Raw genomic sequence first — 18,763 nt, 5'->3', positions numbered from 1 at the left:
GATATGGGCCTCAGGACAACTAGTCCTATTGTATTTTTTGAATTTTGGAGTTTTGAATTTTGGTGGGGGCACTAGATCTATGACTAAGCTCAACTCCTTAGCATCACCCCCGCAAAGGTAGTCAGCACTCTCCACAACTCTGGACTTCTCCTCCAACCACTTGCACTGATCTTCTAGCTATTTTGGAAATTCTACTCTTGCTCTATCCAGTTCTACCATGTCATCTAAATCGGGAACAACTGGGTTAGCCAGGTTATCCCCAGGATTGGAACCTAAACCTGTTGGGTAGCTTACCAGTGCTGAGGTGCCAGCTTGATATTTTTAAGGTATTATGGTAAGGGTACCCTTCGTGGATATGTATTTGGTTGGGCTTGGACATTCACTAGGGTAAAGCTTGGGGGATATGTAGGGTATTCATTATCATCCCCAGAGTTAAGCACAATACTTTTCCCTTTTTCAATCCCTCTGGCCAGCAACTAGGTCAACTAGCTTATTGTACTTCGTTGGAATTCTTGTATTTGATCCCTCATGCTCTGCTGTACCTTAGCTAATTGTTCCTGCAGTTGCGCTTGCAACTGATCTTACATGTCTTTCTAAATTTGTTCTAATCTCTCTAATCTTTGATCCATAACTTTGGTTTTGCCGTAGGTACCGTAACGATATTCAGTTGGCAGATTCTTGTTGGTTTCCAGGGTAACTGTCATAATTTCAATTAATTAGGGTCTTTTTATGAAATTTAATGCATGTGATGAAATGTAATGCTGATGAATGAAATGAATGCAAAAAAAGGTATTTATTCTGATTCAATTCTATTAGAACAACTTTACTAGAAAATAAATCTCTTTACACAAAATGGATATATTTTACATATACAGCCTTGCCCTAATACTTAAAGCCTTGACTTTCCTGAGAAGCCAAGCTAATTCTCGACCTCGATTTGATTCTGATTCATATTTTAAGCTCAACATGTCAGCTCGAACTGCTATGGTTTGTAAATGGTCGACTACTTCCCGTACTTGAGTCACAGCTTTGCCATGATGTGATCTCTATGCCTAATCTAACTTTGAGAGTATTGGAGTTTCACTTTCCAGTGTTCATTGTTCGTTTCAAGAAGCTCAACTCGATGTTCACAATTTTGCAGTGCGGTCTCGAGCTCTTCTATCTTTCCCTTCAACTCTTCAATCTTATTTAGGCTTGCTTTCAACTTAATTGTGGAGTTGCGACTACGATATTGGTGTAGTGACCTTTCTAATTCTGCTACCCGGGCTCTCAATCTTACTTTTTCATTTCGGCTTTCTAACAAATCCCTTTCTCGAGTATCTTCTCGAACTTGAGCATCTTGGAATTTTTTTCCCACTGATCAGCTCTAATCTTTTCTTCTTTGATTTTTTGCCACCATTGTTTTGATGTTTTACTAGACCCGACAGTCCTCATCGACAAATGCAACTTCTTATAATATGTTTTTAAACTGTCCAAGTCTTCCTCAGCCTTGTTCTTTCCTTTTTTCATTTTCTTGGCCTCTAACTTCTGGACGTCGACATCTAATCCTGACTGCATCTTTTTCTCTTCCAAATGTTCTATCTTTTTCCCCAGCTCCGAACTCCTCTTTTCAAAATCTTGCTTTACGATCTCTAGCTCAGACGGAATCACTTGTAGGTGTTCTTCTATTGGCCGAGTGTTTCTTAACTTGACACAGGGACATTGTCACTGACTCTTTTACCCTACCACCAATCATATTCGGGGGTCGTCATGGGATTTGCAGCAAATCTTTTCATTTTGTGAGTTTGGTTCCAAGCGTTCGATATTTCACGAACCTTCTTCTTGTAATTATCACATTTGTATGCAAACTCACACTGAGCCAACCCTTGCGTTGTCGATATAAACTGTCTCAACCTATACTGTCTCAATACAAATAGAGGGACATATCCAATAGCTCTCCATATCCCGAGTAGAGAGACCCAATCAAAGTCTCTACATTGGTATAAAATTTCATCAGGGATCATCCAAGAAGCCCTCTATTCAACGTCTTCGTCTTGGAGACTCTGGAGAATTTCCATCCATTTTTCTTTAGAAATGTTATCTTGCCTTAGGGTAGCCGTGAATTCTTTCAACGGAGAGTAGTTCTCAGAGAATACTCGATAAGAGACCTTTTCTACCTTCCAAAAGTGGCTATGAAACAATGGTAACAAGAGTTGCACACACCCGATAAATCTTCCTTCACCCCCTCTTCGGCTTGCACTTAAAGATTTGAAAGTTTTAGCCAAAATTGTTGAGATGGGCGTGACCCTTTTGTTAAGCCGATCAAACAGATCTGAAACTGCCTTATCTATGTGCCATAGTTCTTTTAGGAATATAACCAACTCGTAAATACTCAAAGCGAAAACGTCGACCCTTTTCTTCGTATCTGGATGTTCCAAGATCGAATCCCGTAAACTTTTCCAAAGGACGCATTTTCTATCTCCCTTCTATTTAGTTTGAGCCGTGACCCATTGCTCGTTCATCCCAGTTATACTCTTTAGCTTATTTAAGATAATCAGGATGCTGGCGGCTCTAGAATAATCTTTGTCGGCTTGGATCCTCGGGCAACGGAGTAGAGTTGTGCACTCTTCTACAGTGGGCACCAAATCTACCTTCCCAAAAGTAAAGCAACTATAGGTGGAATTCCAATATTAGGCCAGAGCGCGAAACAAGTACTTATCCACTTTGACATTGAGTAAATAAGGTAAATCACCATTGTCACGGTAGAATAACTGCTTGGTTTCGTCGTCCCATTGGTCCCATATTTCTTTCAACTCTTGGAGATTATTCTGAGTTTCACTGATACTAGTGAAATCCCATAATTCTGACACGTATCCCTCTGTCAGGCTGTCACCCTTCTTTATGTAACAACTAAACATGAATCAAGGCCCTTTTCTATGATGAAAATGCAATGCAATCACAGCTAAAACAAAACGAAACAAGTCAGTACATATCATACAAAGCTAGATTTCAAAGCAGGAAATAATAAATAAAACACCTATTCTGGTGACCACTAGAGGTTTGGTATGGTTCTACCTAGGGTAGGCTCTTAACAATTATTATATATTGTTCGGTTCTAAAGTAAGGGTACCTGAACCAGTAAATTCCTCAATCTTTACCCATTATAGGCTCATACAGATCGAGTTCAGTTCAGGGGAATACATTTCCCTATGGCTATATGGAGATGAAGATCTCACGAAGACATAGGTACAGATGTATCTCGAAAGCGATCCAATATCCTATACGGAGAAGAAGACCCCACGAAGGAATAGCTCCTCACTCCTACTTAAGAAGGGCAAAATTGAACGATTATGCAGTGCAATATGCGAAAATGTACCAAGAGAAACTTGAACCAATAAAGCAGACATATCATGATAAAGATGTGATTTACCACCGAAATAAATTATGAAGGATGAAATGCGAGGGTGGGATCATCAATTTAAACCAAATTATCAATTTTCGAAAAAAGACCAAAAAGTAATCAACTTGCAGCTTGACTTTCTTATTTTGTCCCTAGTGGAGTCGCCAAGCTGTCGAAACTTTTTTGTGAGATTGACTTTGTATTTTTAAAAGAGCTAAAATGGGAGTCACCATCAATCGTTTTTATTAGGTGTGATCGGGTCACCTTATAATTTTATTATTTTAATAAATTTTAGATTTCTTAAACCGATTATTTTCAGTTTACAAAATCTAGGAAATGGGTTCGGGAGTCGGTTACACATGAGGAAGGGTTAGCACCCTCGTAACGCCCAAAATTGATACCTAGTTGATTAATTGATATCTTAGTGTCGAGAATAGAAAGTTTGAAGAGAATTTAAACACGATCCTACCTTGCATGATGATATTTGGTTAAGATATCGCTCAACTAAATTTTATGGAAAAGGGCTTTATTTCAAGTTAATCGAGAAGGAAAAATCGTGCCCCATAAGTTAGAACACGATCCCTCAAATTCTTGAAAAAAATCAGAATAATCGCCGTTTTTGAACGTTACTTAAATCTTGTTTTTTTTGTTATTTTAAATAGGATATTCGATTACTTCAGTTTTAGGAAGATGCTATACTCCGTAAGTTAGGAGCACGACTTCTTCGAATCCCAAAAATAATGAACATTGCCTCGGTTTTGAATATTTTATATGTATTATATAAAATGAGTGTAACCTTTAAAACGAAGTATATTGATTTGGGAAAAGTAAAAAATGATATATATATTGTAATATGACCCATGGAATAGTGATAGCGAAATAAAATTAAATAGTCATGTAGGTAAAAAAATGATATGACGATATTAGGATAATAAGCAAAAAAATGAAATAAAATAAATGAGAAAATTAAAATTTAAAATAAAAATAAAAAATAAAATAAAAGAAACATGTTGATAAATAATAATAATGCAACTATAATAGTAATAAGAATATCAATTTATAATAATAGTGATAATCATATCGTAACTATTATCATAATAATAATATGAGTAATCATAAAAATAAAATGTATAAATAAAAGAAAATATAAGTAACATAAATTTTAAATACTAAAGTAAATAATATAGTAAATAAAGACGCAAAATTAACCAAATAAGGGATTCAATTGAAATTTAAGAGAAACTTGAAGCATAAATTGCAAAATAAATAAAGAAAAGGGAATAAATGACTAAATTTAAAATATAACAAAACTAACAATCTAAATTATAAAGAAAAAGAACTTAAAGGATTAAATTAAAATAAGATGAAAAATTTAAGGGGTCAAATGAGAATTAGTCGCCTCATATTGACACTTGTCACTCCCCAAGGGGTTCACAGTGGGTCAGGGGACTAAATTGCACATGGATTTAAATTATTGGGGGAAAATTAAAACAAATAAAAATGAACAGGACTAAATTAAAAAGATGAAAAAAAGCGAAACGACCAAAGATGAAAATATCCCCTCCCCTCAAACACACACGGATCCTAGGGGGAACGGGTTGATTTTCGGGTTGAGTTCCAAAACGACGTCGTTTTGGGGTTTCTGAAGCCAAGCAAAACGACTTCGTTTTGATATGCCCATATAAGTCAAATTTTTTTTAAAAAAAAAATCATTTTAGCTTGTTTTCAAAAAAAAAAAAACTTTCCTCCCTTTTTCTCTAGGCTCTCCCTAAATCTAGCCACGGGGTTGATGAGTCTCAGCCGTGGTCGTCGGTCATCGGTGACGGAGACCGTCACAGTCGGTGGCCGAAAATCGCCAAAATTTTTCAGGGAGTCCTTTTTTCGCGTAGAACTCCAATCTGAAGTCGAAATTACCAAAAATCTTGCCGAAAATATCCGAAAGGGAGAAAAACCTTTGAACTTCTACCCCTCCAATGACGACGCAACATGTAAAAAAAACTTCCTTTTTTATTTTCTATTTATTTCGAAAAGTAAAAACATAAATAAATTAAAAAATCACATTTTTGTATTTTTTATTGCTTTTCTCTGTATTCGATTTCTATTTCAAAAAATCCCCCCTTTTACAATCTGTTGATTTAGGCTTTTTATAGCCAATTGATTACAATATTTTTTCCTTTTTTGCTATTTCTGCTACTATTTTCATCATTGGTTTTTGCGTGTTTTTGCTTTTGTCCTTGTGTTGTCTTTTCGCAGGTGGCGGTGGAGGGAGAGCCGCTCCTTTGCTGTTTTGGTGAATGAGGCAGACCTTGAGCAGTGTTCGTGCTGACATGGCAAAGTGAAGGCGGCGGTGCTCAGAGGCTAGGGTCTTTTTTTGAAAAAGTTTAGATTTTTGGGCCATTAGGTTTTTTCATTTGGGCCATTTGGGCCTCTCTCTTTTTTTGTAACTGGACTTTGGATTGTTATTAATGGATTATGTTATCCTTTTTTTGTATTGTGTTTCTGTTTGGGCTCAGGCAAATTTGGCCTCCTACAGGTGTTTTTTTTTTACTGTAACAACAGCTATAGAGGGAGGGGAAGAGAGAAAGAGAGAAGAAGAAAGAAGAAAGAAGATGGAAACAAAATGAAAAAAAACATGTTAAACAATTTTTTCTGATGATGTCATCTATGACACCATGCTTATGTGGCATGCCACATAGGCTTACTTCGTTGAGCAGCGCTTGACTAACGATCAACTCACGTTTATCGTTAAAATTGGGTTGATTTCTAAAAAAAATCATAACGTTGAGGGTGCCAATAAAAAAAGGTTAAGGGCCTAAACGTAAAAACCCTTAAACATTGAGGATATTTTTTACTATTATGTCTTATTATTATATGACTATAGTACTTTGGCACCCACTAGTGTCAAGTTTATTTAAATTACTGTTAAATTTTAATTAGCTTATGTTATCCATTTATTTAAAAAAATTTACTATAATGTTTAATTTAGGGTTAAATGTTATCTTTAATAGTTTCATGGTCTCCAGTTTCACTAAAAAGCCTAGTAAAACCCTGGTTTTATAGCCTACAAATATGCTATTAAAGTTGTTAGTTTTTCACAGTAAACCAAAACAAATCATCTTCTAGTTCTACTATAAATCTTAAATAGCTAAGTTGTTTCTAGACTTGTCTAGCATTAATAACATTCCTCCCACTATCTAAAAAATTCAAGCTCTAGCGTATTTGTAACCCCCCTTCCCAGGATGAATCGGTACATCACGAGCAAAGAATGTTACATTTGGATATCAATTTTCCTTAAAATTAACATTGATTTCAAGACTTTGTTTCAATATAAATAGACACCTTTGATATTATTTAAGTCATTTTTAGGCTTTCTTTCAAGTTTGGTTTTAAACGGGGCCTATTCAAGGCTTATTCAAGTCAAAACGGGATAAACAAGGTCAATGTTGTAACACTGGAAAGTGGGTGTCACAACACTAATGAATGTCACAACACTGGGAAGTGGGTGTTGCGACGCTAAGAACAATATGCTTAAAATCGTAACATTAGACTCTAATGTCACAACACTAGCTTTTGGATGTCACGACATTAAAGGTTGGATGTCGTGACACCAAAGACAAATTACTCTACTTCATGTTCAATATAGCGACACTAATTTCTGATGTCGCGACATTGAGGTTAGACTACTTGGAACATGTCTAAAAACATTTAAAATTAAGTTTAAACTCTCAGTAATCATCCCATATCATTTCTAAATAATTTTAGTACTCAAAATATGTCAAACTAACATTCTAAAACTTTATGTAACTCATAAGTATATCCTAAAGATTTTTAGAACCACTAAGTTACTTACAACCAAATTTCAAATTATTCAAATCTTATATACATGTCACTTTATTTCCAAAATTTAAGTTCCATACTTTTCAAATATTTACTTGATGATGAGATGAGGATGAGGTTGGCCACTTCAAAAGTTATCTTCACCCGATCTTTACCTACGCATTTAAAACAATGCATTAAGCTCGTGAAAGCTTAGTAAGTACCCATGAACTTAAATCTTACAATTTCTTAAAATTTATTTAATAGTAACAATACTATTAATATAATTTCATAACATATCACTATTTTCAAGAGATTATTTACAATTATATAACACTTCATTTAAGTCCACTAACCTATTATTTTATAACCATTCCTCTAACTTTACTTAACACTTATCACTTTCATATTCATTTTCAAGTTCATTTAATCACTAAAGTTTTATTTATTATGTACTTATGATATTCACTTGTCATCACTTATGTTTACACTTATCCATACTTTAAATTCACTTACCATACCTCATTTCTCCAATACTATATTATAACTTCATAATTTATCAAAATTAGCTTACCTTGGTTCTTAGCCCATGATAGACACATTTGAACCAGATAGATACACAGAGTAATTCACGAAACACAAGCACAAAAGTGTTAAATTCAAGAGCATTGAAATGCTAAATACAAGGGCACTAGAGTGTTCAACACATGAGCATTGAAATGCTAAATATAGAAACGCGCTATAGAATTTCTATGGCATGCCAATTATATCCATGAAGTTCAATGATGATCTATATGGACACTCAAATATCAATGAATTTACAATAGCTAATCACGAATATTGTATTCCACAATTTTCACGATTTTATTACGCTTTCACATTTCTTTCATTTAAATTTACTATTTAAGATTACATGAACATATGATTGCTGGAAAAACGGGTTTGGAAAACACAATAGAAAATAAGTTTAAAGAAAAAACTAGAGTTTTAATTTTTTTTTCCGAAAACAAGAACTTGATTGTGATATCTAAAGTAATAAACACTTAATCAAAGTTGTACCTTTTTTATTTGTCTAGGATGAACGCTTCGACCGAGTAATCTTCTCCATTATCCTCAAGCTCACGTCTGCTGAGTGTGAGCTCGCTTTAAATCAAAAAACTTTTCACAAAATTACCAGTGGGGTAATTTTGTAATTTATCTAAACTTTGAAGTTAAGTTATAAATATGAAAATTATCTCTAGAATTTTTTCTAAAATAATTTTTTTAAAGAAATTTCTCTCTACAACTTTCTCTTAAAGCTAAGTATGTGAAAAATAATGACCCAGGACTCTTTTTATATAGGGAGAGTTTAAAGGGTTCAACTACGATTAAACTTAATCACTTTAATATTAAATCAATAAAATACTATCAAGATAAGTATTAAATTAAATTTAATATTAAAATTATTAAAATAATATTATTTTTGAAATAGTTAATCTGAAATCAAATTATTCAGTAGAGTCCCAGTAGGACTGTGATTCCTCCACTGCTCAATTGCCAAAAGACCACCCGTCAACCACTGGAATGGCGCCATCGACACGGTCTTATTCGATGGTGCCATCGTAAATGCGACACCCTTATGGCATCCCAAACAGATTTGATTGTTACAGGTTCGATCCGGGACAGGGACGGCTCGAATCATCCAGCCTTGCCACCGATTGGATCGTTGTCCCAATTTCACATACCAGGCCCGATTCGACGAGTTTTTGGGTTTTAGTCTCGATTTTGGGTTCTTAAGCCCAATTTTCGATCTTGGGTCCAATTTTCAAGTTCAATTACTCATTTGGCTAATTGTTTGACTTGAAAATTAATTTTCAAAAATATCATATTTATTTTAATTAATTTGATTAATTTAATTTTACTTGGTCAAAATTAATTTTCTCAAAAATCACTTAGATTTTCCAAATAAATTTTTCAAGAACATTATTTAATCGAATTTTTTAGTTGAACAATTCTCACGACCACTTAATTTAGTTCCACATCAAATAAATCGACTTGATTAAATTATTTCCAAAGTCGTAGAATTTTCTTCTGATTCAAATGCAGTACGACCGAGCTTTTGTTGAGCTAGTAGAAAGACCAATCAGACATATACAATTAGGCTCGAGTTATTGCAATTATTTCCAAAAGCATCATTCTGATAATTCATAATTTGCTTAATCATGGAGGCAGCCCAAAAGAAGTACCATGATTGAAAGCTCATTATTGTATACGCTTTACTAAAGTAATTCATCCAACTACTTTGTCCAATGACCTCGTCATGTGTGTGTTACCTTCATATGACATCATTGATTCGTTTTAGTTGAACCCGCTCACTCAATACAATCCTATTTTATCTCATTGTCACCATTTTGTATTCTTAATAATTAATATGATCACTGTTAACAAATGACTACGATAAATTGCTTGTTCGAGAACAAACAACCCGTGGCCACGTTCCATACACAGTGCCAATGAGAGGATATCATTAACTCTTTAATCAAGCTATGAATTTCATTGTTGCTAGTAAAGCCAAGCTATACACAAGTCATGTACCCAACATACTGGCTATTGGCTCGATCATCTTTAGAGCAAAAGCCTCCACTTATATCAAAGCACATAAGTTACATACGCATGGTGAGTGACTAACTCAGGATTTAGGTAAATCACACCATGATCGTCACAAGTGAATTAATTCACAAACGGATTCAGAATTAATTCATTTTGGGCTCAATCCAATGTATCATTCTTCCAATGAATACATCTATGTCTCTAACCATGGAGCCAACTACTCCAATAGCCAAGACTAGCCATCTCCCCAATTGAAATTGTAGACGACATAATAATCATTCTAAGTGAGTTGTCTTTCTAGGAATGTAAATGTTTTTACAATGCCACTTATTATCAGTTTAAACTTAGACAATCAATGAGCTAATATTTACTTGTCACAATTTCGCTATGCATGCAAAACATGAAAGATAGAAACACAAACGACATAATAGTGAAATGTGAAATTAACTTTATTTATTTATTCATCGTTCAAATACATAGAAAACAATTACATGTTTACTACAATATGGGCACATTTCAAAACAATAATTTTGAGATTAAAACTTTTAAGAGCATTTTCTTTACACTTTCATTTCGTGACTAACCATAATTTTTATTCATACTGGTATTTATTTCATGATTTTTCACAATATAACTACACTTCTGCACTTATTCAATTTAGTCATCATTTTCACAATTTAAAGAATAATTGTAATTTCAATTACAACAATCACAAGATATTTATTCACTAAATACTTGGTCCATAGTTTATCATATATTTCATACTCTCTACATCATTTTCATTTATCTAACAATATCACGTAAACTTTTGTATACATTTCAATTCAATCTTTTTTACTACAAAGTTTAATATTCGCTACTTAGTCAATTTAAATCAATTCATTTTCATGTAACTCTTTACTCCTCTTAACTCAATTATAGATTTCACAAATTTTACAACTTAGTCCTTATCATCATGAAATTTTAATATTTATTATAATTTCACTTTTATATCACTTTATGTTTAATTCACTACCTTTTCAAACTTCAATTAAGTTTTTTATCATAATATTTTATTTCACATATCAAAATTATTTTACACTTTATTTTACTAATTTACCACAAATCTCATAAAGTTTACATTTTAGTCCTTAGGTAATAAGAAAAATCAAGGGTAGATACCTCTCGTCAACTCTTAATCACTTGTTTATCTCTTTTATTTGCAACTTGAATTGTAACACCTTATACTCGACCCGATCATCGAGTTTGGGTTATAAAGTGCCACATTAGTTTCCGAAGCAACTATGATCAATCAGAATCAAATTACACCATTTATGCTTACGAAAGCATACATTTAAAACAATATGCAATGATTTTCGGGTTTTACACGAGCTTACGAAAGCTCAAATAGTAATTCAAGGTCAAAGAAGGACCAAATTGTAAAAGTTTCAAAATAAAGGGTTGATGTTGTGACGTCAACATTTCCACCTCGTGATGTCACCAAATAGTTTGTCACATCACGAGTCAGATGACTCGATGTCATAACATCACTTATTGTGTTGGCCTCGTCGAAACGATCGAGTTTCTTGTCTCGTCGTGACATTATATGTATTTTCTCATTGCGATGATATTCGAATGACGTCGCGACGTCACATACTATCTTTGCATTTTCTGCAGACCAACAAGCTGCTATTTACTAAATCCAAACACATACATACTACTCAACATTCAGCTAACACATGCCAACCTCAAATATCCAAAACATGATTTACATTATCTTATTAGAACAGTAAGTTCAGCCTTAACACTATCAAGTAGGCTATCTAATACATTTCACCTATGCTTTTTTTCAACCATACCAAATTCATCAAAATCATTTACCATTGCAACATCAACACATCACAACCATAAGATTTATATATGAACATATAACGACTCAAGTAATTAGATTCACATATATCAATCCCTATTAACGTTCACATAGATATATAGTATACCGAAAGTGACTCAACTAGGTACATGCCAACTTAAAACAAAAACGGGATATACAAACTTTGCTAAGTCCAGGATTATTGATTGGATGTTAAAGTCGATGCTCAGGATCTAGGATTGAACCTAACCTATGCTCGAAAAATAAACCAGACGCTGAGTGATAAAATTCAGTGGTATTTCTAGAATTGAAGGAAACAGAAGCAAGTTAAGTCAATTAAAACTCTTAACCAACATGCTATTCAACCATTTACCAAACTTCATACCATAATGGTACCATTTATACCATGTGACTCATTCTATACTTGTTCAACTAACTAATATAAAAATACATCATGTTAAATACCATTTCCCGAATTGAATCTATTAATTTTTCACATTTTCATATCAATTATCAATAGCAATTTAATTCATATATCGATATCAAATTTACATTTTAAATCCCTATAAATTTGACTCAGATTTCAAAACGAATATATGAATTAATCCAACCTATATCCCTATCTGGCATTGTATTGCATCATCAGATAAACCAAAAGAAATATACCAGCACATGTTGTAACCTCCCAAAGCCGGCCTAGGCGTTATGGCTAGATTGAGAAGGCTACATTAGCCACTAAAATGGCTAAGCTAACTTACGTTACTTTTTAAGACTTTAAATAAACTCATTTTAGAGAAAACCATAGTTGTACTTTGAGTTATCTTAAAAGCATTCATTCATTAGGTCGTGTATGCTTAGGATTCATTTTATTATTGATAGCGTTGTTTTAGAAAAAACCGTTTGCTTATCGCTCTTCTTTAAAAAAAACTTGAAGTTAAACTAATGCAGCAGAAAAACTATTTTTCAAGTCATTTTGGAAAATTAGTTGCCTTATAGATTTGTTTTTCAAAAATAGTTCCTTTGCAATATAGTGGAAACTAGGGAACAACATCAAATTTTACTTAAGCCCGATATCATGCATTATCCGGTTATTATGCTTGAGTAATTCATGCATGCAAAAATCCCTAAAAGAAAAGTTACCAAGCCACGGACCAGAAATAATTAAAAATTACAAGCCAAAACCAATAAAGACTTAACAATACGTAATTAAAATAATAATAATCTGAGGCCCAAGTTGATTCTCCGAATACCGAGTCCGGTCCTAATTTTGAGGTTTACCTAAAAAGTTAAACACTATTGGGGGTGTGCTTATGAAAGCTCAGTGTGAGTCGAATAATTATTTAAACAGGTAAAAACATCAAATACAGTAAAACATATTAGCATTAACAGAAGAAAATAGAACCATCATAGGAATTTCATGTCATTATGTAGCCTTTATCAAATTGATGTCAAACGGTGTATGAGCATAGGTCATCATTCATTCGAGTAACAATCATTAATTTTGATACCATTCAATACAACAAAATACAATGCGTAGCATAAATCAATAACATTCGATTATGCCGTACACGTGATGCAATGCAAAAAGGTTCCTACCCATACCATCCGTTACACACCACAAGTTCCCTAGAATTCGTCTGCCAAACTCCAAAACATTATGAGCATAGCTCGATGTGGTAAAACCACCGAATAATCAATAATGCAAAAAATTTTCCGGATATCAGATAGTGCGATACAATCGCCAATAACATATAATATGTGATAAAGTCGTCAATCCCCTCGGTACTCTAGGTGCAGTGCATTGACTACAAATAATGTAGACTTAATATGCCGCAGCTACTCCACTGAACTCCTCCGTATACCACAAAATCCTAACCCAATGCATATGCAATATGTCATGCAATCTTATACATAATCATATCTCAATACTTTTCACATTCATTTGACATGCTCTGCATGTCCTCAATAATCACATACTTTCAGTAAATGAAAACAGTGTTCTAATCTTTCAAATTACCATTGTGTTGGTATCAATTAATATTATTCAATTTCACATACTTTACGGATTTTCATTGTGCATAAATAGCACCGTTTTCAATACACAATATAACAAATATCTCATGCATTACAATCATACACAAGCTTAATATCTCAACACATTATATCATTCAGTCAAACATTCTCATATCTCATAACTCAAATATGCAATTACAAACTCAATCAAACATCCATACTATCAAACTAGCAATTTTGCCAACATGCCAATCATTTAAGGCTCGAAACCTACCTGGTTCGGCCATTCACAAAATCAATAATTTGGCTATTAAGACAATCCAATCAGCAAGCTAATTTATCATATATAACATGATATTTAACATTTCAAACAATTTTATGAGTTCAAGACCCACACCTTATTTTTCGCTTTCTTGCAGTACACTAGCGAATCTCCCAATTTTCCTTAATAATTCCTTAAACGAACCTAAACCAAAAATTTAGTATGAATTCAATCAATTTACCATTAAACCAGCCCCCAAAAACCTACTTATGAGTTCAAACCAATCGTTGAAATTAAAACTATTTTACGAATCCAAACTAGATAGATTCTTTACATTGTATCGATGCGAACCATACATACAATCGTTCTTCACCTTTACAGATGGTTTGGGGTGTTTGGGTCAGCACCTAATTCAATAATATAATTGAAAATCAGTAGCTAATTAATTATTAAATTCCTTCATTTAATCAAATCATAACCTTTACCTAACAACTATGTCGAAATAACAAACCAATCACCCTTAATTGCACTTACGCTTCAAGATTTGTGGGATCCAAATGGCCAATCAATCAAGAACGTTTTTCCCTAATTGAAATGGGTTTAAAATCTTATTAGGAGGGTTCAAGAACTCAAATTAATACTGGAAAAACATAGGCAAGAACCAAGAAACAAAACAGCCCATTTTCTTGCCCATAGGTGCACGCACTACCGCTTACGGTGGCCAAAATTAGGGCTGAATTTTAAAATAGTTTAAGATTTCATTAAAATCTGGAAAAATACCTTTGAAATCATTTTAAATCCACCAAATTCAAGATTTTGAAATTTAGGTTTTGAATGGAAAAGATTAATTAAGAAATTGAAGAGAGAAGAGACCTTACCCAAGCTAGTCGAGAGAAACTACAATGGCACTTTCTTGGCAATGTTCGGGATCGATCTTGGAGTTCAAGATTTCAGATTCGGGGCTGATTTTAATGAGGAAAAATGACAGAAATATGGTGGAGAATATGTTAACAAATCTTGTGGCAAAAAAGAAAAGAAAAAAGAAAAAGAAAGAGATGGTAAAACTAGGTGTAGGCGACGACAACAATGGAGGAAAAGAAAAAAAATTAAAATCAAAGAGAAAGAGAGGAGGAGAGGAAGGGCTAGGGAAATGAAGAGGAGGATTAAAGGCTGATTATTAGTAAAAAAAAATATTTATACCTAGGTTAACTAGGCTTGGATGACCCACACATTAAAATAAGGGGTTTTTGTCAACATATTAAATTATTTGCTTGGGAAGGGAATTGAAGTTAGGGACTCAAGGATAAATTTACTAATGTTTAACCATCAAACCAATAACTCATTCTTGATATAATTTGAAATATTTATTTTAAAAAACAAGGCATGTCGCATACTAGGGTTTAAGGCAAAATTTGCAAAATAATAAAAATGATGTGAGAGAAGGTATTTGAACTTGGGTTTCATGAAACGTTACACTAACACTTAGCCAACAAACCAATACCTCATTTATTTCCTAAAAATGCATAGATAATTTAAAAAACTAAGGCATGATCACTCTCTCTCGATTCACAAACCCGATTCTATTAACCCCCGATTTTTACGATGTTATACACGGAGTGCATCATTGGACAAGCCAAAACAATTATATTGGCACACACAATGCATCATCGAATGAACCGAAATATAACCTGTACATTTAATAGGCAACCAATTTCCAATTTCATTATATGTTCAATTCACATTTTATCAGTCTCAATTCATCATCAGTTCACTATTCCAATATTGTATATAACATATCTCAACCAAATTTCATATCAACTTCATATATCAGGTAAGTCATGTAACTTTCTATTCTATTCAATTTAGACCTCTATCTCAGTATACCATATCAAACATCCCATCTAAACTCATACAAAAATTATATACTTAGCTCATAACTAAATCATGTAATTTAACATTAATAAGCAATAATTAAATTGAATAAGGTAATAAAAATACAAACCGAAAGCTCGCATCACTCGTCGTTAGCTTTCGCCTTTTATGTCCCTTTTGATGGTTCTGCATTGTTTTTAGCCACTAATAATAATATGACAATACATAATATTAAATTGCAACTTAAATCACAAAAAATTACAAAGTCACACATATTTTGTAATTTAATCAATTTAGTCCCTAAAATGGGGACTAACCTAACTTTCAATTTAAAGCTACAAATTGAAATATGATTTCACTAATACCCATTGGAGACCTCCTATTTATTATTACTACTTTCAATTTTATATTTTATTCAATTTGGTCCTTATGAAGAAAACTAAAAATTAAATTTTACAATTGTGTCCATTTTTACATCTAAGCTTAAACCCTATCAATTTAACACCAATTTATTCAAGAAATCAACAATGGAAAGTTTAAAAAACTTTAAAAATTTTAAAAATTGGTACATGGGCTAGCTAAATCAATCTCCCACAACCTAAAAAACATAAAATTACAAGAAAAGGACTTAGGAATCTCACCTGATCAAGGGTCAAATGTGTAACTTCCAAAAATGGTTTTTCTCCTTTATTCCTATGGTGTTTCGGTGTTCAGAAGATGAAAAAAGTGTTAACATTCTCTCAGTTTCCACTTCTAAGCCACATATACTTTTAATTTTAACCTTAATTACCTAATTAAACTTAATTTAATTAATTTGATGTCCTTTAATTAAATCGTCCACTAACACATATATTGGCATGGTCTAGTTTCTATTTTAGACCTTCGATTAATTGTAATTTAAGTCCTCAAGACATTTTCTAATTCAAAATCTATTGCGAGTGTACTTTACAATTTAGTCCTTGAACCTTAATTAACCAATTAACATAAAAAAATTGAATTAAAAAAATTTAATATTCTTTTCTAAAAAATTTGTAAATATTTTAATTTAATATTCAAGGACCCGATTTATGAAAATGAGGTTCTAAAACCACATTTTTCGACTCCATTGACTTTCAAGTCATTACATGAATCACTTTCTCTATCTCTCTATTCAATATCATGTCAAAAACATAAAACTTTTCATGAGAAATCTCAAATTTATCATCACTTCCATACTTATCTAACAAGATTAAACATGAAAACATAATAAAGCCTTAACTTGATTTTCTCTCTCCTAAAACTTCTATTTTTCTTTACTCCAAGTTGACATTTATACTCACCATAGTCTTCTTATCATTTTTTTCATCTTGATGGCTATGGAAATTCTTTTAATTTCTCGATGAAAATGATGAATTTTGATGGAAAAGGACCAAATTACAAAAAAAAGTAAACTTTCTTTCTTTCATTCATCCATGGTGGAACCAAGATGGAGAAAAAGAGAATGAAGAATTCTCTACACAGTTCTTCTAAAATATCTATTCATTTAAATAAATAATATAATATAATACTAAAATAATATTATTTATAATCTAACTACTCATTTCTCAACACTTTTCATCCATAATTGTTACACTTGATAATTTTCTAATTTGAGAAATGACCATTTTGTCCATGATTCTCTACAATTCCATCCTTGAATCACTATTCACTTTTGGTAAAATTATGATTTAGTCCTTCACATTTCTCACTTATTCAATCTGGGCCATGATTAAAAATTTTGTTACAAAAAATTGGGTTATTTTCATTTTTGGTCTATCAACTTCTCATATTTACATTTCAACACTTTAAATTTTGAATATTTACACTTGTCACAAAACTTTTACTTCTCTACAATTTAGTCTCTACTTTATTAATATATCATAACACACTTCTTGATTAAACTTTATTTGGCATTCATCAACATTCTTTTTTATCAACCATATTCCTTATTTTACTTTACTGAGGAATTCATTATACACGATTCTCACTTAATGCTACTTTTATAACATATTGATTCATCTCCTCAGTAGTTGTATGCATTGAGGGGAAAATGTGACAAGCTTTTCCAACCATGTGCACTATACTCAGCGATAGCATATTGATCCATCTCCATTGTACATTAGGTTCGACCATAAATCTTTGTATGGTTTTCCTTTGACGACACGACCCCTAAGAATCGATGACACTTGTACTCTACATCAACGTTACTAAGTTAGATTGTTGTCTTTTTCTCTATTGAAAGGTCGATTGATAAAACAACCTTTTCTAGTGCAATATTTGTTTCCTTGCATGAAAAATGAATTGTATGTGTTTTCAACTTCCATCTTTCCAAAAAGGAAAACACAAATTCATGAATGATATTGAACTTTGCCGTTATTGATGCCACATGTAACACCCCTTACCCAGTCTGACCGTCGGGCCCGACTTATAGGGTACTACCATAGCTACTAGAGTAATCACATACACAAAAAAATTCCATTAGAATAGATTTACTACAATCCGTACATGATATAATTCACACTATGTTGACCCCCAAAAATGTCAAACAGATGAAATGCAAGTAGACCTATTACAATGTGTCTAGACTTCGCGTAAAGACATGTGGCAAATAGTGTAACACCCTTAACCCATATTTGTTGCCGGAATAGGGTTACGGAGCACTACCAGAGTTTATAGATCAAATACAATTAATTCATATAATTTACTATTCATATTCAAATTCAAACATATTCAATCATGTTGTCCCTTAAACGGGCCCTCGAGGCCCAAAATACACGTTAGAAAGAAGTTGGGACTAAACCGGGAACTTAGAGAATTTTTCACAAAATTTTAAAATATATTTCTTAGGTGTAAGGGACACACGCCCGTGTGGCTAGGTCGTGTGGCTCACACAGCCAAGTGACACGCCCGTGCCCCAGGCCGTGTAGGCATTCGATGTGAGGCACAAGTCAGTGTCCCAGCCCGT

The sequence above is a fragment of the Gossypium hirsutum genome, chromosome D12, assembly GCF_007990345.1.
Source record: "Gossypium hirsutum isolate 1008001.06 chromosome D12, Gossypium_hirsutum_v2.1, whole genome shotgun sequence".
Classification (NCBI taxonomy): domain Eukaryota; kingdom Viridiplantae; phylum Streptophyta; class Magnoliopsida; order Malvales; family Malvaceae; genus Gossypium; species Gossypium hirsutum.
Note: the sequence above shows the minus strand (reverse complement) of the source record.